Source organism: Pseudophryne corroboree, chromosome 4 (assembly GCF_028390025.1).
Source record: "Pseudophryne corroboree isolate aPseCor3 chromosome 4, aPseCor3.hap2, whole genome shotgun sequence".
In the NCBI taxonomy this organism is placed as follows: Eukaryota; Metazoa; Chordata; class Amphibia; order Anura; family Myobatrachidae; genus Pseudophryne; species Pseudophryne corroboree.
Genome location: NC_086447.1, coordinates 206,249,096 through 206,270,994, shown reverse-complemented (window position 1 = coordinate 206,270,994; position 21,899 = coordinate 206,249,096). Strand labels below are relative to the sequence as shown.

At 47.5% G+C, this 21,899-nt stretch overlaps 1 protein-coding gene across 5 annotated transcripts in view; it reads right to left on the bottom strand.

Moving 5' to 3' along the window:
• Positions 1-21,899, bottom strand: part of DGKD (diacylglycerol kinase delta) — a 222,413-nt gene that overhangs the window by 53,623 nt on the left and 146,891 nt on the right. The window lies entirely within an intron of this gene.

The following is a 21,899-nucleotide window of genomic DNA, read 5'->3' as shown; positions in this document are numbered from 1 at the left end:
ACTGGAGGAGTAAGTTCTGGGCTGCACACAGTGTATTTTTGCAGTTCTGCATACATATGGGATCGCACACTTGCACAGCGAATATACACTGGAGGCGGAGACTATCTGATCGCAGGACAGCAAAATTAGCAGCCCAGCGATCAGATCTGAGCTAGGTTCTTAGATCAGTCTGTTATGGGACTTCTGAATAGCCCTGTGGTCGCACAACATGGCCGCAAGCAGTGAGATGCCGGAGCCATTGTTACTGTATCGCAGACTGAGACGCCCTAAAATGGGTCGCAACACATCTGTGTTTTGCCACCGCTTCCGTTACCATGCCCAAACGTTTCCTGTAAGGCACTTTTATTGTCGCTCAACTGCACAAATAATAGGATTTTGGTACTTACCAGGTAAATCCTTTTCTTTGAATCCATAGGGGGCACTGGAGTACTCTTGGGATATGGACGGCTTCCGCAGGAAACAGGGCACTGAATATTTAAATTTAGAACACTCCACCCCTCCATATCCCAGAGTACCTCAGTGTTTTTTACGGAGCCGAACAGGAGCTATAGAGAGGTTGACAATGGAGTATTACATATAACATAACGGACAACAATGAAGTTGACACATAACGTTACTGACAACTAAACAGTTGACACCATAACCAGCACGGTGAGAGTGTGTTACCATAAGATCCCCTGAACTTACCACAAACCAGGTAAAACTGCTCTGGGTGGGCGTCCAGTGCCCCCTATGGATTCAAAGAAAAAGATTTACCTGGTAAGTACCAAAATCCTATTTTCTTTTTCATCCACTAGGGGTCACTGGAGTACTCTTGGGACGTACCAAAGCTTCCCCCGTGGGCGGGAGAGCTGTTTGGCACCTGTAACACTAGGCGGCCAAAGCTAGATGCTGATGCCGCAAACGTATCAAACTTGTAAAAGCGCACAAACGTGTGCACGGAAGACCATGTAGCCGCACGGCAAAGCTGCATCGTAGAAGCTCCACGACCAGCTGCCCATGAAGTTCCCACAGAACGTGTGGAATGAGCTGTTACTGATGTAGGCGGCTGTAACCTAGCATGAAGGTAAGCCTGACGTATGGTCAGTTTTATCCATCTGGATAAGGTCTACTTAGAAGCTGGCCAATCCATCTTGGCAGCATCATAGAGAACAAACAACATATCTGTTTTACGAACTGTAGATGTTCGGGATACATAAACGCGTAATGCGCGTACCACATCCAGAGTTCCAGAATGTGCTGTCAACACAGGAACTACTATTGGTTGGTTGATGTGAAAAGATGACACTACCTTTGGTAAGAAAGCGGGATTCGTCCGAAGTTCCGCTCTGTCATCATGAAACACCAAATATGGTGGCTTGCATGACAAGGCACCCAAATCTGAAACACGCCTTGCCGAAGCTAAGGCTAGAAGAAAAATTGTTTTCCAAGTGAGAAACTTTATATCCACTTGCTGTAAGGGTTCAAAATATGAAGACTGTAAGAAATCTAAAACCAGATTCAACTACTTCCGGTGGGCGGGGCACCTCGTGTGGCCGCATTTTAGCCTCTCTCCAGACAGGGGTCTGCTAAATCAACCCGCATCCACTAAAATAACCTTGATTTAGAGGTTTAAAGCACACACCATCAGACAGCCACAGTGCTGCGGATTACCCCGATATCAAACAACTGTCTGGACCTTCTATATCCCCGGAGTCTGGCCTTTGATGTGAGAGGCATGTGTGCGCCTCTGCTCTGGCGCGAAAACTAGCGTGGCACGACAACTACAAACGCTCTCAACTTAAATTGGTGACCGCTCGCATACTCCTGCTTGGACGTCTTTACATACCCCTCTCCTAACGGTGACTCCTGAGGCAGACCCGCTGGAGGTCGTGGTCGGGTTGCTGGGGGTGCCCCTACGTCGATGACCCACGGGAATCCATGCTCCGGCATCAACCTCCTACAGCCGCGGACCTGGTTTCTGACGGGACCCGATAGGGGTGACGGGATCTGAGGCTTCAGATATCTCCTTGGCTGGCTCCTGCGGCTCTCCCTAACCGCCAACGAGTTGTTTACTGCTCCTCCTCGGCGGCCCCGTTGTTAGCTTACCTCATTGCGGGGATCCCGTGGTGACCGCCGGAGCTACACAGCTTACCCGACGACTGGCGCTGCCCGTCACTCAGCAGCCACAGATTTAAATGCTGGGGCCCGTGTGCCCACTGCTGTAAACTCCGTACAATCCACTCACTGCTTCTTCATAACAGCGTCGCACTGATCGTGGAGACGCCGGGCTCTCCTCACACGGATCCTGGGCAGCAGTGCTCTGAAGCTGCTCCTATCGGCTGGCCCTACATGCTGTCCCCCACTGCCCTACATTAATCGCCCCCTTGCCTGATTTATTTACCGGAGCTTACGGTGGCCAGGGCTTCCTTGTCTTGGACGGCGGACTGGCAACACTTCCCCAAGATTTACCTGGTAATGTTCCTGGGCTCCTGTGGAGAAATCCAAAGCTGCCAGATCCTCTCTGACTGGACCTACTCTCTTCAGCCTGGACACCTGGACTAATTTTCCCCACAGGTATTAATACTGTTTGTACCCCTCTCTGTTTTCTATTAACACTCTCCATACCCCCTATGCTCTGAACCGTTCCCTCCTTGTGTGTTACCCATACCCCCCCTACATACCTCCTTCCCTCGCCCACTCGCTGATCCTCTCTGAAACCCCCCCCCCCCCTCCTTCTATTGCTCATTTTCCGCACCGGACCTCAATTTATGCACCTCAGAACTCAGTTTCTATGACTAATATACTGGAGGGTTACCTGAATGGAACACTTTGAGACTGTAAATTGCTCCTAAGTTATTTCATAGGACATTATATCTTGTCCATTCTCTGGACTGGTCAATACGACACTCCCTCTGCCAAAAGGCTGTTCTATTTTGTAGTGGGGTTTTTGTTTTTTTTGTTTTTTCTTTTCTTTTTTCCGCTTCATTTCATTTATTTATTTATTTTATTATTCTGCATATATACCCAGTTGTGCTTCAGCTGGTTATTTTCTGTGAAATGCTGCCCTCTTGTGGGTTCTTGTAATATGTCATTTATACTATCTCTATGGAAAATGCTATAATTGCTATTATAACACCGTAGTGTGCAATTGTATGTATGAAACTGAGCTTGGCGCTTGTCAAACAATTACCCTCCTTCTGCAGGATTATCAATAATAATTGCTCACTCAGCGTGGTTATCATCCCGCTAATCCCTCACTGCAGGTTTTGTCAAATTGCTTGATCCCTGTGCAGCGGTGCTTTATCTAGAGTGACGTACTAGAACGTACTGTTTCTGGTATTACTGTTATATAGCTTTACCACTCTCTGGCATACAACTGCAGCCCACTCCCCCCCCCCCCCCCCCCCTTTTTTTTTTTTTTTTTTTTTTTAATTCTTGCTGCTCCTATATTGGCAGTGATTCCTTTACTTTATATGATACCTACTGAGCATCTGATGTGAAGTAGCTCCCTCTTTAAAGGAAGCTACCTTAAATTATAGCTTGAATGTAATTGTCAACTGCTCTAATTCTGACCCCTACCCGATATTATCATACATATAGATTATTTCATTATCGGCTTCCTCTCTCTACAACCTTCATAACTGTCCTCCTCCACAGGGGTATGGACAAATTTATTGATAAAGTCATGCCTCCTAAACAACAGAATAATGCAAATAAGGCCCCAAAAACAAAAACCAATACTCAAAAATCTGGACCACCTTCTCCATCTTTCTCTGAAAGTGATGGCCGAGATTCCCCGGGAACAACCACCACCCCCCTGACGGCTAAAGAAATCGCAGATTTCATGATGCCACTTATGGATAAACGATTCGAAGATCTCCAAACACGTCTAGAAGCAGGCCTTACTCGTATAGACTCTCATGCATCACGTATAACTGCTCTGGAAACTAGAGTTAGTGATGTGGAGGATCGCCTGCAATCATGCCAGGAGGGTGCGGAGAATCATGATAGGGCTATTATACAACTACAAGACAAGGTAGATGAGTTAGAAAATAGGTCTCGACGGAATAATCTAAGATTCATAGGTATTCCGGAATCTGTAGTGGGCCATGCTTTAACATCTTTTCTCACTGTTGATTTACCCAAAGCGTTAGGGGTTATAAATGACTTAGAAATCCCTCATATTGAAAGGGCCCACAGAATTGGCATAGAACAAGAGGGTTCCAGACGACGGCCTCGTCCGGTCATAGCCCGTTACTTGGACTATAGAACAAAAGAAAAAATCCTGGCGTCCTATCGTAGGTCCCAGGGACTAGTGGTGGGAGGGACTAAAATACTGATCTTTCAGGACTTCTCAGCGTCAGTTACACAGAAGCGTAAAGAATTCTCCGAGATATGCACCTTCCTTCATGGCGAAAAAAATCAGGTTTTCCCTGCTGTATCCGGCAAAATTGAGGGTGTTGGAGGACGGAAAGCCGATTTACTTCTCTGACCCACGAGAGGCCAAATCATACTTTAAACCCCCTCAATTGTCCCCCCGCTCTCATCATAGATGACCTAGAGTTACAAAAGGCCGATCACCGGGTAGGGGAATCATGACCACTATTGATTCCCTGGGGTAGTATTACTGTATTACGAATGAAGCATTCTCTCTTTTACTGGGTGTGCTTTATTTTTGCTTTTTTTTTTTTTTTTTTGTTTCTAATGTTGGTTTCAGGTGCGCACATCTAACTCAAGATGATGCCCACCACTGTTCTGGTTTGATTGAAAATATGAAAATGTGGAGTTTAGAGGTAACTTGGATTACACTTATTTGTATATTATTCACTGCGAGTCCTAGAATGTTGCTGCAGCTTGTTGATATCTCTCTGTTTCCTGACTTCCATGCCGTGAGTGGATGTAGCTATTACCTTGTTGACTGTGTGATACGCGATCTCAGGGATTCCCTACCCGTTAACGACCCCCTGCAGATACTTGACCCCTGGTGGGGGGATGGGTAGCCATGTCGTCTTCCCATATAGGCACTGACACCTCCCCCACGCTCAAACCTTTACAGATAATATCATGGAATGTCGGTGGACTCAATACACCGGTCAAACGAAAGAGAGTCATTACCCATCTTAAACGGTTTAGCCCGGACATTATATTCTTGCAAGAAACACATTGGATCAATACAGAGGACAACCTACTAAAGGACCCTTGGTTAGGCTCTTGTATATCCGCTCCCTATCATCGTAAGGTGCGAGGTGTAGCAATAATATTTCATAAAGATCTACCTGTCACTGTTTTGTCTCAAGTTGCAGACCCGGAGGGTCGTTATATCATATTGGACATCGACCTGTACCATACCCAATATACTCTAGTCAACCTATATGCCCCTAATACAAACCCACATGTATATATCCAAGAACTTGGGCACATCCTTCAAGGCAGAACAAACCATTCCCTCATCGTAGGGGGTGATTTTAATATGGTAGAAGACCCCTCTTTAGATAAATTGCCTCCAATGCAAAGACCTTCTAACTTCTATGCCCATCTCTACCAATCCTTTAAATTAGACTTATGCCTGTCAGACCCTTGCGCCTCTTGAACCCTACAGACAAAACTCATACATATCTATCAATGGTCCATGGCTCCCTTTCCCGCATAGACAGGATCCTTATCTCAGATAGTTTACTCAATAATATAGCCCACACAGATATTCATGATATAATGGTGTCGGATCATGCTCCGGTCTCCATCTCCCTGACTCATCCTCTCCTGCACCCTCGTAGCCGTATATGGAGATTTCCCCATTACTTAGCACAATCAGACGATTTTAAGGCCTACTTGATTGGTCATTGGACTAACTATGTCGATGACAACCTTGAACACTGGATTGACCCTATCCTTTTCTGGAGTGCTTCTAAGGCGGTTATGAGGGGCCACATAATCAATTACGTCTCACAGAAAAACAGACACTCTAGAAAAGAATATGAAGCACTTAAGGCTGAAATGCAAACCTCCTTTGCTCAATACACAAATGCACCTTCAGACGATACTAAACACTCATACAGACAGGCACGTCAGCTACTGGAGACTTATCTCGCCACCAAGGCAAAACAATCAATTGACTTTACACGAAATAAATATTACCGCTGGGGTAACAGAGCAGGGAAACTTTTAGCAACAATGTCCAAGCCATTTAGGAAACGCCAGGTTATTACTACTTTGAAACATCCCGTGACGGGAACTTTATTAACGAAGTCTTCAGATATAATAACACAATTCCGCCATTATTTTGTAAATGCATTCCGTTCAACCCCAATTAATTTGGCTGACCAGACAACTATCCTCTCAGACTCAGTGCTGCCAAAATTGACGTCTGATCAGAGAGAAGCACTAACTGGCCCAATAACTATAGATAAAATCAATAAAACAATATCTACCCTTCCTCACGGAAAGTCTCCGGGACCTGATGGTCTGTCGGGCGATTATTACCGAATTTTACAAGCACACATTGCCCCGACCTTGCTAGAACTATTTAAGTCTATTCATGAAAAGGGAACTCCCTACTCATCTTTCAATGATGCTTTCATGACCCTGCTCCCTAAGCCAGACAAGGATCTGAGTCTATTGACGTCTTACAGACCTATAAGTCTGTTAAATGTTGATTACAAATTGGTGGCCAAAATCATGGCAACGCGTCTCCAGACTATACTGCCATCAATCCTTTCGGACCATCAGTTGGGATTTATACAGGGACGCCATGCAGTTAGGGCCATTAGGACAGCCATAGCGGCTGTTGTGGCGGCTCAGCGCCCGACACCCACTCAAAATATAGTGGTCAGCTTAGACATTCATAGGGCCTTTGACTCTATTCTCTGGCCGCATCTTTATACTATATTAGAAAAAAGAGGCTTTGATGATAGCTTTGTAAATTTTATAAAATATATCTACCACGATCCAAATACTTCCCTACTGGTTAACGGCCTTTTAAGCCCAAGCTTTACACTAGAAAGAGGCACCCGTCAAGGTTGCCCTCTATCACCCCTCCTCTTCAATATAGCACTAGATCCCTTACTACGCACTCTACAACAATGGCATACCTTTCAGGGTATTGGAGTTGGGTGCAGGGAAATAAAGATATCCGCATTCGCAGATGATATTTTGCTATACGTTTCCAACCCGGAACACTCCCTAGATCAAATACTACACACAATTAATTTATATGGTTCCATATCCGGTCTGCAACTTAACATGGACAAATCAGTGGCTATGCTCCTTGGGGGCACACTAACTCAACCTCGTTGGGCCTCCCATTTGTCTCTGCAATGGGCCAGAACATCTATCCCTTACTTGGGAATAATTCTGCCCAGAAATCCGGTCAATTTATACCAATTTAACATTAAAAAGGTAATACATACTCTTATGGAAGATACGAGACGTTGGGAACGTCTGCCACTCTCTTACCTGGGGCGAGCAGATCTCTTAAAAATGGTAGCAATACCTAGAATATTATACCCTCTACAAAACCTTCCAATACTTTTGACTAAAGCAGATACGGTTCACTTGAACGCCTTGATTAGGAAGTTCATATGGAAGGGAGGACGCGCACGCATAGCCCTACGGAAGTTATATCAACCAAAAACGAATGGCGGCATCAACTTCCCTGATGTCACTGGGTATAATCACTCAGCTATCTTGCGACATTTAAGAGACTGGTTACAGGGGACATCGATTTATACTGATGTTCTCTTGGAACAAGAGTTTTTGAGGGACATTGCATTAATAGGCTTATTACATCAACATGATCAGGAAGTGGAGGAACATATTAAATTAAATCCTTTGCTTTGGACAACGCGGAAGCTCTGGCACATCCTGCGTCACAAAGCTGGACTCAATGGTTTCTATTCTTTACACTTGCCCCTGGTTAAGAATCCTCAATTCCTAGACGGCATGGCTGCTCATCCCTTCACCCTATGGAGACACGCAGGAGTGGAGAATATTGGGTCTCTAGTGTCGGGGGAGAAACGCCCTCTCACTTTCACAGAATTATCCACTAAATATGCCATGGTTAGGCCATATCCTCTGGCCTTCCTACAGACACGCTTTTATGTAAGCCACGTCCTACAGCATTTTTCAGACAAAGACTGGGATAACCCCCTAGACGCCCTCTTGAAAAATGCAGTCCCGCAACGTAGAGCTATCTCGATCCACTATACCTTTCTTAGAGATATTATGGATCATACCAAAGTGTCGGGAGGAGTGTCGGGGTGGCTGTCCCACTTCCCCGAACTAACAATCTCAGATTTGGAAAAGACCCTCCTATATTCTCGCAGAACTCTCCCATCTAGTATGTATACTGAGCTATTCTTAAACATATTCCATAATGCATATCTTTCCCCGCTACGCCGATTTCATATAGGTACCTCCGCGACTCATAACTGTCCGAGGTGTCATCAGGAGATGGCAGATAATTACCATTGCTTATGGGCTTGCCCTATTGTAAAATATTTCTGGCATTTAATACGCAGATATGCTGAATTGAAACTGACAAATTATGTCCCATTTACCCCGGAGTGGGCAATTTTCGGAATGGTTAACCCTATGCATCGAATAACCCCGGGTAGTAAGAAATTACTACTAGCCATAAGCGCAGCGGGTAAAAAAACTATATTACAAAGTTGGCTAGATAATTCACCCCCTCAGTTACCATTGTTTTTTAATAAACTGTACTTTCTGTTTCGAATGGACTGGGTAGAGACACTCCTGCATAAGGAAAGAGAAGTGGAGCGTTTCTTTTCACTCTGGGAGTCATACATAGACACGCTTCCACTTACCACTAGAAATCAGATCCATTATAGTCTTAAAGACACCACTTGGTATCTTACCAGGCTGATAACCCATGACCCTCCGATAACCTTGGCGTAGGGAGACACCTACTCGTGCATATAGGCTGTTATTGAGATTCAGGACTCGCAGTCTTATTGGTGTTTCTGTGTTCAGAATTTAGTTTTGAGACATAGCTGTTGACGATTACAGATTTCCTCGACATCTAGAGATGTACACCTTGAACATTTACTGTTATACTCAGATTGACTTATTTGCATCATAGATTTTACTATAATGAGAATCTGTGTTAATGTACTAATTCAATTTAAACCGCATGTTGTTACTAGAAGTATCAAAGCAACATTGTAACTATTGTGGTATGCTTGTATCATCTTTGTTACCTCAATAAAAATATTAAGAAAAAAAAAAAAAAAAACCAGATTCAAGTCCCATGGCGCTGTAGGTGGAATGAATGGAGGCTGTACTCTGAGGACACCTTGCAGAAAAGTGTGTATAGACGGCAATAGAGCCAATCTTCTTTGAAAGTAAATTGACAAAGCAGATACCTGCATTTTTAGTGTGGATAAACGCAGTCCTCCATCTAACCCCATTTGTAGAAATAACAAAAGACGGGATAACTTGAAAGATGATGTCGGAAACTTCCGAGTTTCACACCAACCTATATAGGCACGCCAAATTCTGTAATAATGAGCTGCCGTAACTGGCTTCCTAGCTCGTAACATGGTTGGTAAAACCGATTCTGGAATGCCCTCTCTTCTTAAGAGGGTGGTCTCAACAACCACCCCGTCAAACGCAGCCACGCTAAATCGGGGTAAAGGAACGGACCCTGTTGTAACAAGTCCGGACGTAGTGGGAGCGGCCAAGGATCGTCTGCGAGTAGACCGTGGAGATCCGAGAACCAAGCTCTCCCATGCCAATGAGGTGCCACTAGTATGACTGTGACAGACTCTCTTTTGATCCGTTTTAGCACCAGAGGGATGAGCGGAAACGGTGGAAACAGATACACTAGGCTGTACGGCCAAGCGATTGTGAGAGCGTCCACCACCACTGCCTTTGGATCTCTCGTTCTGGACACATACTGGAGCGTTTGGTGATTGTGGCGAGACGCCATTAGGTCCACCTGAGGGTAACCCCACCGCTGAACCAACATGTGAAACACTTCTGGATTTAATGCCCATTCTCCTGGATGAAAATCCCGACGGCTGAGATAATCTGCCTCCCAGTTGTCTACTCCCGGAATGAACACTGCCGACAATATCACCTGGTGGTATTCTGCCCAATTGAGGATTCAAGCTACTTCCTGCATTGCCATGCAGCTTCTCGTTCTTCCTTGTTTGTTGATGTATGCGACTGCCGTTGCGTTGTCTGACTGCACTTGGACAGTCTGAGAGCGAAGCATGTGTACTGCTTGTCGTAGTGCATTGTAAATTGCGCGGAGTTCCAGGACATTTATAGACAGCAATCTTTCGTGATCCGCCCAGAGACCTTGGAGCTGACAATTTTGAACTACAGCTCCCCAACCTCTGAGACTCGCGTCCGTCGTTAGAATTATCCAATTCCAGCCGCCGAACAGTTTCCCTGCGGTTAAATTGTGTACCTTGAGCCACCAGAGTAGAGACACCCTTGCCCTTGGCGACAACCTCACCCTGTGGTGAAGCTGCAGATGCGAGCCCGACCACTGTGCGAGAACATCCAGTTGAAATGGACGTGAGTGGAATCTTCCGAACTGAAGCGCTTCGAAAGCCACCACCATTGTTCCTAAGAGGCGAATGCACAAATGTACTGAGACTGTGCGTGGCTTGAGCACTAATTGTACCAGATGGCGAATAATCTGTACTTTCTGTTGTGGTAGGTAAATTCTTTGATTTACCGTATCGAGAATCATACCTAGGAATTGAAGGCGTTGAGACGGAATCAGATGTGATTTCTTGAAGTTGACAATACAACCGTGGTGAACCAGTACATTGTACGTTAGCAGCGCATGTTGGAGAAGCATCTGTTGAGACGGGACTTTGATGAGCAGATCGTCTAAATACGGAACTATTGTCACTCCCAGGGATCTGAGATGAGCTATCATCACAGACATCACTTTGGTGAATACCCGAGCCGCTGACGAAAGGCCAAACGGTAGAGCCTGAAACTGGTAATGGTTCTGGCGTATTGCAAACCGCAAGAATCTCTGATGAGGCTGCCAAATCGGAATGTGTAAGACTAAGTACGCATCCTTGAGATCTAGCGCAATCATGAATTCCTTTGGCTCTAAACCTGCAATCACTGAGCGCAGAGATTCCATCTTGAATCTGTAGTAAGTTACGTACCGATTGATACCCTTTAAGTTCAATATTGGCCTCACTGAGCCATCCGGCTTCGGTACCACAAACAGACTGGAATAATAACCCTGACCCTGTTGGTGTACAGGGACCGGAATCAAAACTGCTGAATCCAGTAGGGACTGAATGGCAATTTGCAGAACCGCCCTCTTTTCGTCCGACAGAGGCAGTCCTGTCTTGAAAAACCGCAGTGGCGGAAGACAGTCGAACTGTATTTTGTAACTTCTTAACACTAAATTGCGGATCCACCCATCCGCGGATGTCTGGAACCACGCCAAATGGAACGTCTGAAGGCGTGCTCCCACAATCGGAGAACCGAGATGGGCTGGTAGCCCGTCATGTCACTGGCTTGTCGGTGACCTTAGCGTCCTGACGACTTGTGTTGGTTTGTTGGAAACCACGTCCACGACCCCGTCTACCAGGCTTGGCTATTCCTCTGCCACGTCCGCGAAAGGACTGAGGTCTAAAGGATTTGAACGCAGGTCCAGAGTACCTCCGTTTTTGTACCGGTGGAGGCAATGGTAAGAAAACCGACTTTCCTCCCGTGGCCTCAGAAATCCATGTGTCCAATTCAGGACCAAACAACTTCTTGCCACCGTAAGGTAATGCCTCTATACCCCTTTTGACCTCTGCCTCCGCTTGCCAAGAACGCAGCCAGAGTGCTCGTCGTGCCGTAACTAGCGACGACGAAAGGCGAGAAGTGAGCTGACAGACGTCAGTAGAAGCTGTACATAGATACTCCGCAGCCTCACACATTTGATCAGCAAGAAGTATAAGGTGTTCGTCATGTAGGGCAGACTTGAGTTCTGTAATCCATACTATGAGCGCCTTAGTGACCCAGATGCCAACCAAGCCAGGTCTCAACAGCACTCCTGCTGCTACATACATGGACTTTAGCATAGTTTCTATTTTGCGATCTGAAGGGTCTTTAAGCGTAGTAGCAGCTGGCACTGGTATGGTTAATTTCTTTGTAAGTTTCGACACTGATGAATCAACTATTGGCGGATTCTCCCATGTACATGTCACAGAGTCTGGAAACGGGTAACTAGACTTAAATCTGCGAAGTATAGAAAACCGTTTATCTGGAGTCTGTCGTGTTTCTACTAACATCTTATTAAGAGACTCAGAAACAGGAAAACACATTGGAGTTCTCTGTCGTTTCGTAAATACGACCTGATCATTTGTCAGAGGCTCCTCAGTCGCTGTAAACTTCAGAGACTGACGCACCGCTCTGCCTGAGCTGTTAAAATCCTCACTATCTGACTCCACTTCGCCCTCCTCACCCTCATCTTGTGCCGTGAGGTCTGGCATGGAATCGTCAGAATGCAACATAGCAGAGACTGGTAAATGATAAGACATATGAAATTTATCCCGTCTACCCAAAATGGATTTGGAACTTTCGCAAGGCTGAGACGCCTCCGGTAGTTCTGGCGGTCTCACCCTAGACTCAGATCTTGCCGCTTCCCGCTGTTATCGAGCGGCGGTCAATTCTGATTGCAACCCAGCCAGTACATTGGCTAGCATTTCCCATGGAGGGTCCGGGGATGAAACTGGCTTTAAAACCGGAGCAGAAATTGTATTCGTAACTGAATCCACAAAACATACTGTACATGTGGTAGATCCATCCGGTAACACACTGCTACAGACTTTACAGTGATGCTTTTAAATTTTTGCTGGTGCCTTACTCATTATGGAGACAGACAATACAATACACAAAAAACAGACACTTGCACGACTCAGTAAAATAGTACTAAGGTGTCTCTATATATATATCTGGCCAAGTGCAGTACACGTGGCCAGTACTATGAAATGTGATCCCAAATTCCCACTAACACCCAGGCGCCTCCGGTGGAGTAGAGATGTAGTACTGGAACGTTCTGGAATCACAGCAGGAAGACACAGGAAGCATGGTTAAAATGGCCCCCATGCTTACACTTATAGTCATAGTACAGGTTACAAGCCTTTAAACTGACATCTGTATGAAAATCCTGTGTAATGAACCCTGCAGCCTAGCATACTGCTGTTGCTGCAGGTTATCCCCCCTCGTGCCGCTGATTGTACCTCTGCTTGCAGCCTGTAATGCCCCCCCCCCCCTGTATGCTCTGTTTGCGGAGGCAGCATGCGGGGCGGGCAGCGTTAGTGTGGGGCCGCCAGCGGGAGCCGGGTAGTGGGACGCGCTGAAGACAGAGAGCGGGGAGCGCCTGAAGCGCTCTGAGCTGCGGCGGCGGGCGGGCGGACTGTTTAGCGGCCAGTAGTATGGTGCGCCAGCGGTCTATTAAAGAAACGTTGTCCCCACACAGCGGGGCGGCAGCGTGAGCTGACCGCCCCGACCAACATACCTTGACTCCTGCTTGTGGTGAGGCTCCGACGGGGCTTCTCTGCAAGCGTCGGCCAGCCTGCGTGCAGGAGGTCTGTATGGCTGTGAGGGTGCTCATTTAGTGAGGATCGACACGCCACAGCTGCTTGTAGCAGCTTGCACTATCCCTGACCCTGCCTTTTGGAAGGGGGAAAGGGATGTGTATGAAAAAGAAATATTAACTTAAAAAAAATAAAAATATTCAAAAGAATTGTGGACCAAGCCACAGAACCTCGAGCACAGAAAAAATAAGATTTTACTTACCGATAAATCTATTTCTCGTAGTCCGTAGTGGATGCTGGGACTCCGTCAGGACCATGGGGAATAGCGGCTCCGCAGGAGACAGGGCACAAAATTTAAAAGTTTGACCACTAGGTGGTGTGTACTGGCTCCTCCCCCTATGACCCTCCTCCAAGCCTCAGTTAGGATACTGTGCCCGGACGAGCGTACACAATAAGGAAGGATTTTGAATCCCGGGTAAGACTCATACCAGCCACACCAATCACACCGTACAACTTGTGATCTGAACCCAGTTAACAGTATGACAAACGTAGGAGCCTCTGAACAGACGGCTCACAACAATAACAACCCGATTTTTTTGTAACAATAACTATGTACAAGTATTGCAGACAATCCGCACTTGGGATGGGCGCCCAGCATCCACTATGGACTACGAGAAATAGATTTATCGGTAAGTAAAATCTTATTTTCTCTGACGTCCTAGTGGATGCTGGGACTCCGTCAGGACCATGGGGATTATACCAAAGCTCCCAAACGGGCGGGAGAGTGCGGATGACTCTGCAGCACCGAATGAGAGAACTCCAGGTCCTCCTTAGCCAGGGTATCAAATTTGTAGAATTTTACAAACGTGTTCTCCCCTGACCACGTAGCTGCTCGGCAGAGTTGTAATGCCGAGACCCCTCGGGCAGCCGCCCAAGATGAGCCCACCTTCCTTGTGGAATGGGCCTTGACAGATTTAGGCTGTGGCAGGCCTGCCACAGAATGTGCAAGTTGAATTGTGCTACAAATCCAACGAGCAATCGTCTGCTTAGAAGCAGGAGCACCCAGCTTGTTGGGTGCATACAGTATAAACAGCGAGTCAGATTTTCTGACTCCAGCCGTCCTTGAAATATATATTTTCAATGCTCTGACAACGTCCAGCAACTTGGAATCCTCCAAATCGCTAGTAGCCGCAGGCACCACAATAGGCTGGTTCAGGTGAAACGCTGAAACCACCTTAGGCAGAAAGTGAGGACGCGTCCGCAGTTCTGCCCTGTCCGAATGGAAAATCAGATATGGGCTTTTATACGATAAAGCCGCCAATTCTGACACTCTCCTGGCTGAAGCCAGGGCCAGTAGCATGGTTACTTTCCATGTAAGATATTTCAAATCCACCGATTTGAGTGGCTCAAACCAATGGGATTTGAGAAAATCCAAAACTACATTAAGATCCCACGGTGCCACTGGGGGCACAACCGGGGGCTGTATATGTAGTACTCCTTTTACAAAAGTCTGAACTTCAGGAACTGAAGCCAATTCTTTCTGGAAGAAAATCGACAGGGCCGAAATTTGAACCTTAATGGATCCTAATTTGAGGCCCATAGACAATCCTGTTTGCAGGAAATGTAGGAATCGACCCAGTTGAAATTCCTCCGTCGGGGCCTTCCTGGCCTCACACCACGCAACATATTTTCTCCAAATGCGGTGATAATGTTGTGCAGTCACCTCCTTCCTGGCTTTTACCAGGGTAGGGATGACCTCTTCCGGAATGCCTTTTTCCCTTAGGATTCGGCGTTCAACCGCCATGCCGTCAAACGTAGCCGCGGTAAGTCTTGGAATAGACACGGTCCCTGCTGAAGCAGGTCACGTCTTAGAGGTAGAGGCCACGGATCTTCCGTGAGCATCTCCTGAAGTTCCGGGTACCAAGTTCTTCTTGGCCAATCCGGAGCCACGAGTATCGTTCTTACTCCCCTTTGCCGTATAATTCTCAGTACTTTTGGTATGAGAGGCAGAGGAGGAAACACATACACTGACTGGTACACCCATGGTGTTACCAGAGCGTCTACAGCTATTGCCTGAGGGTCTCTTGACCTGGCGCAATACCTGTCCAGTTTTTTGTTGAGGCGGGACGCCATCATGTCCACCATTGGTCTTTCCCAATGGACCACAATCATGTGGAAGACTTCTGGATGAAGTCCCCACTCTCCCGGGTGCAGATCGTGTCTGCTGAGGAAGTCTGCTTCCCAGTTGTCCACTCCCGGGATGAACACAGCTGACAGTGCTAACACATGATTTTCTGCCCAGCGGAGAATCCTTGCAGCTTCTGCCATTGCCCTCCTGCTTCTTGTGCCGCCCTGTCTGTTTACGTGGGCGACTGCCGTGATGTTGTCCGACTGAATCAACACCGGCTGACCCTGAAGCAGAGGTTTTGCCAGGCTTAGAGCATTGTAGATTGCTCTTAGCTCCAGTATATTTATGTGAAGAGACGTCTCCAGGCTTGACCACACGCCCTGGAAGTTTCTTCCCTGTGTGACCGCTCCCCAGCCTCTCAGGCTGGCATCCGTGGTCACTAGGACCCAGTTCTGTATGCCGAATCTGCGGCCCTCTAACAGATGAGCACTCTGCAACCACCATAGCAGAGACACTCTTGTCCTTGTGGACAATTTTATCCGCTGATGCATCTGCAGATGCGATCCGGACCATTTGTCCAGCAGATCCCACTGAAAAGTTCGTGCATGGAATCTGCCGAATGGAATCGCTTCGTAAGAAGCTACCATTTTTCCCAGGACTCTTGTGCATTGATGCACAGATACTTTTCCTGGTTTTAGGAGGTTCCTGACTAGATCGGATAACTCCCTGGCTTTCTCCTCCGGAAGAAATACCTTTTTCTGAACAGTGTCCAGAATCATCCCTAGGAACAACAGACGTGTCGTCGGGATCAGTTGGGATTTTGGAAAATTCAGAATCCACCCGTGTTGTTGGAGCACTACTTGGGTTAGTGCTACTCCGACCTCCAGCTGTTCTCTGGATCTTGCCCTTATCAGGAGATCGTCCAAGTAAGGGATAATTAAGACGCCTTCTCTTTAGAATCGGTCTTACCGAGCCGTCCGGCTTCGGTACCACAAATAGCGTGGAGTAATACCCCTGTCCCTGTTGTAGGAGGGGTACCTTGACTATCACCTGCTGAGAATACAGCTTGTGAATGGCCTCCAATACCGTCGCCCTGTCGGAGGGAGACGTTGGCAAAGCAGACTTTAGGAAACGGCGAGGAGGGGACTTCTCGAATTCCAACCTGTAACCCTGAGATACTACCTGCAGGATCCAGGGGTCCACCTGCGAGTGAGCCCACTGTGCGCTGAAATGTTTGAGGCGACCCCCCACCGCCCCTGAGTCTGCTTGTAAGGTCCCAGCGTCATGCTGACGCCTTTGTAGAAGCCGGGGAGGGCTTCTGCTCCTGGGAAGGAGCTGCTTGTTGCAGTCTCTTACCCTTTCCTTTGCCTCGGGGCAAATAGGAATGTCCTTTTGCTCGTTTGTTCTTATAGGAACGAAAGGACTGCGGCTGAAAAGCCTGCGGCTTTTTCTGCTGGGAGGTGACCTGGGGTAAAAAGGTGGATTTTCCGGCTGTTGCCGTGGCCACCAGATCCGATAGACCGACCCCAAATAATTCCTCCCCCTTATACGGCAATACTTCCATATGTCGTTTGGAATCCGCATCACCTGACCACTGGCGCGTCCATAAACTTCTTCTGGCAGATATGGACATCGCACTTACTCTTGATGCCAGAGTGCAAATATCTCTCTGTGCATCTCGCATATAAAGAAATGCATCCTTTAACTGCTCTATAGTCAGTAAAATACTGTCCCTATCCAGGGTATCAATATTTTCAGACAGTGACTCCGACCAAGCCACGCCAGCACTGCACATCCAGGCTGAGGCGATTGCTGGTCTCAGTATAACACCCGTATGTGTGTATATACTTTTTAATGTATTCTCCAGCCTCCTATCAGCTGGATCCTTGAGGGCGGCCGTATCAGGAGACGGTAACGCCACTTGCTTTGATAAGCGTGTGAGCGCCTTATCCACCCTAGGAGGTGTTTCCCAGCGCGCCCTAACCTCTGGCGGGAAAGGGTATAATGCCAATAACTTCTTTGAAATTAGCAGTTTTCTATCTGGGGTAACCCACGCTTCATCACACACTTCATTCAGTTCCTCTGATTCAGGAAAAACTATCGGTAGTTTTTTCACACCCCACATAATACCCCTTTTTGTGGTACTTGCAGTATCAGAGATATGCAAAGCCTCCTTCATTGCCGTGATCATAGAACGTGTGGCCCTACTGGAAAATACGTTTGTTTCTTCACCGTCGACACTGGATTCAGTGTCAGTGTCTGGGTCTGTGTCGACCGACTGAGGTAAAGGGCGTTTTACAGCCCCTGACGGTGTCTGAGACGCCTGGACAGGTACTAACTGGTTTGCCAGCTGTCTCATGTCGTCAACCGACTTTTGTAGCGTGCTGACACTATCCCGTAATTCCATAAACAAAGCCATCCATACTGGTGTCGACTCCCTAGGGGGTGACATCACCATTACAGGCAATTGCTCCGCCTCCACGCCAACATCGTCCTCATACATGTCGACACACACGTACCGACACACAGCAGACACACAGGGAATGCTCTGATAGAAGACAGGACCCCACTAGCCCTTTGGGGAGACAGAGGGAGAGTTTGCCAGCACACACCCAAGCGCTATAAATATATATAGGGACAACCTTAATAAGTGTGTTCCCTTTATAGCAGCTCAAATATTATAAATATCGCCAATAAGTGCCCCCCCTCTCTGTTTTTACCCTGTTTCTGTAGTGCAGTGCAGGGGAGAGTCCTGGGAGCCTTCCTCGCAGCGGAGCTGGGCAGGAAAATGGCGCTGTGTGCTGAGGAGAATAGGCCCCGCCCCCTTTTCGGCGGGCTTCTTCTCCCGTTTTTTTTGGAACCTGGCAGGGGTTAAATACATCCATATAGCCCCAGGGGCTATATGTGATATATTTTAGCCAGAATAGGTATATTACATTGCTGCCCAGGGCGCCCCCCCCAGCGCCCTGCACCCTCAGTGACCGCTGGTGTGAAATGTGCGGAGAGCAATGGCGCACAGCTGCAGTGCTGTGCGCTACCTCATGAAGACTGAGACGTCTTCTGCCGCCGGTTTCTGGACCTCTTCTCTATTCGGCATCTGCAAGGGGGTCGGCGGCGCGGCTCCGGTGACCCATCCAGGCTGTACCTGTGATCGTCCCTCTGGAGCTAGTGTCCAGTAGCCTAAGAAGCAAATCCATCCTGCACGCAGGTGAGTTCACTTCTTCTCCCCTAAGTCCCTCGTTGCAGTGAGCCTGTTGCCAGCAGGACTCACTGAAAATAAAAAACCTAACAAACTTTTTCTAAGCAGCTCTTTAGGAGAGCCACCTAGATTGCACCCTGCTCGGACGGGCACAAAAACCTAACTGAGGCTTGGAGGAGGGTCATAGGGGGAGGAGCCAGTACACACCACCTAGTGGTCAAACTTTTAAATTTTGTGCCTTGTCTCCTGCGGAGCCGCTATTCCCCATGGTCCTGACGGAGTCCACTAGGACGTCAGAGAAAACACTGAGGTACTCTGGGATATGGAGGGGTGGAGTGTTCTAAATTTAAATATTCAGTGCCCTGTTTCCTGCGGAAGCCGTCCATATCCCAAGAGTACTCCAGTGACCCCTAGTGGATGAAAAAGAAATCAGGTTTGTCTAAATCTCTGACTCAGGCCCATGTTACATACTATACACAGGTAAAGAGGCTACTTAGAGCCAGTGTCTTATACATGTGCCCATACACATGTCTAAATTTAGATATTTCATTATTTCAATGACATTGTACATGAATGTTGTATATGTCTCAGACATTCTAGATGGCAAATTTACATTGTACTGTGTGGCCTTCATGTAAGATGAGGTGGAATATTTAATCTTTATATAACTGGATTGTGATTGTTTGCTGTGGTTGTATAAATCTTCCCTGTAATATGATGTTCTACCAAGACAAACAGAACGGTCTGGGGGGGGGGGGGGGGGGGAAGGGGGACAACATAGGAAAAACGTCACTTGCACCTGAGAAACACTGCACGTGTACCAACGTTTACTGCTGGCAGAACCATACAATTTAGATGGGCGATTCTGGGTGGTAAACGAAGAAGTGGCTAACATATGCAGGCATGGCAGTCTGCGTCTAAGGGAGCAGTTCCAGTAACACTAGCAGCCATGGTCCCTCCGACACACTGCACCTGAAATGGGCAGGTGCACTGTCCGATGGTGCATCTTTGTAGGCACTTGGTTGGATTCGCTCCACATTGGTGGGTGTTTTCAGTCGGATACTCGTTGGTCGCGGCATTAGCATGAAGATGCAGTAGTAGCTGCAACAAAAGCTGCAGGCACTACTGCAACTATGTCCACCTGTGAATCACGAGATGTAGTCAAAATGTAAAAAATACCAATGTTGACATTCATAATGTTGACACAATGTTGATGTTGTTGACATGCTGACATCAAATGTGTTGATGTTATCAGAATGTCAACAGGTGACATGTCGACACTGTCAGGATATTGACACTATGGTTAGACAGCGGACAGGAGGGTTAGGCTGCGGGAGTGACTAGGGTTAGGCTGCGGGCAGGAGGGTTAGGTTGCTGGGGAAGGTTAGAGTTAGACACTATACAGTAGGTGGGGGTTAGGGTTAGGCTGCGGGGGTGGTTAGGGTTAGGTTGCTGGGGAAGGTTAGGGTTAGACACTATAGATGGGGGTTAGGGTTAGGCTGCGGAGGTGGTTAGGGTTAGACCCTAGAGGAAGGGTTAGGCTGCAGGGGTGGTTAGGGTTAGACACTAGAGGGGTTAGAATTAGGCTGTGGGGGGTGGTTAGGGTTAAACACTAGAGGAAGGGTTAGGATTAGGCTGCAGGGGGTGGTTAGGGTTGGGCTGCAGACGGGAGGGTTAGGCTGCAGGGGGTGGTTAAGGTTAGACACTAGAGGGAGGGTTATGGTTAGGTTGTGGAGGGTGGCTAGAGATAGACACTAGAGGGAGGGTTAGGGTTAGGATGCGGGGGTGATCAGGGTACGACACCAGAGGGAGGGTTAGGCTGTGTGTGTGTGTGGGGGGGGGGGGTTAGGATTAGGCTGTGGAGGGTGGTCAGGGTTAAGCTTCTGAGGGTGGTTGGGGTTAAGCTGCAGGGGGTGGTTAAGGATAGACACTAGAGGGAGGGTTATGGTTAAGCTGCAGGGGGTGGTTAGGATTGGGCTGTGGTGGGAGCGTTAGATACTAGAAGGAGAGATAGGAATAGAGGAGAAATATTTACTGGAATGCTGGAGGACTGGAAGTTTGACCTGGAAAAGCAGCTAAAGACATTGTAACGTGTCAACATTTCATCACTGTCCGCGTTGGCAACGTCGACAGTGGTTGAAGGTGTCAACATGATAAATGTCAACATTATGACTGTCGACATATTGTACCCAACCCCTCAATCACAGTCACCGTGTATTTTGGGGACAATATTTTGCTTTCTTTTAAGTGCCTCATAAAAATGCAGTGTAGGAAGCATCACTAGGCAATTGATACAAATCTGCTTGCATGTAACATATATGGGTAGCTTAGACACTCAGGGACAGCCATAGGCAGTGATCTCCTTATACAGACATTTTCCACTGCAATAATAGAGCTGCTCTTTATCAGCATATACCGGCTTGTGCAACCTGCACCTCTCAGGCAGCTGAGGGAACCTTCTCTTAGAACTTAGTGAGTGTATACAGGGTCCAGGGCTGGCCAGGAGCTTTAGCTTCAGAACACTTGTACAGTCTACCTGCTGGCTAGCATACTAACTGTACATTCCTACTGTGAGGAGCTGGCTACATTAAGGGGTAATACAGACCTGGAGGGTCATTCTGAGTTGATCGCTCGCTAACTACTTTTTGCATTGGGGAGTGTATTTTTGCTTTGCAAGTGTGCGAACGCCTGTGCAGCCGAGCTCTACAAAAATAGTTTGTACAGTTTCTGAGTAGGTCTGAACTTACTCAGCCGCTGCGATCACTTCAGCCTGTTCGGTCCCAGAATTGACGTCAGACACCCGCCCTGCAAACGCTTGGACACGCCTGCATTTTTCCAACCACTCCCTGAAAACGGTCAGTTGACACCCATAAACGCTTTCTTCCTGTCAATTTTCTTGCGATCGGCTGTGCGAATGAATTCTTTGTTAAATCTATCGCCCAGCAACGATCCGCTTTGTACCCGTACGGCGCACCTGCGCATTGCAGTGCATGCGCGAGTGACCTGATCGCTGCACTGCGAAAAACGGCAGCGTGCGATCAGGTCGGAATGACCCCCCTGATCGTAG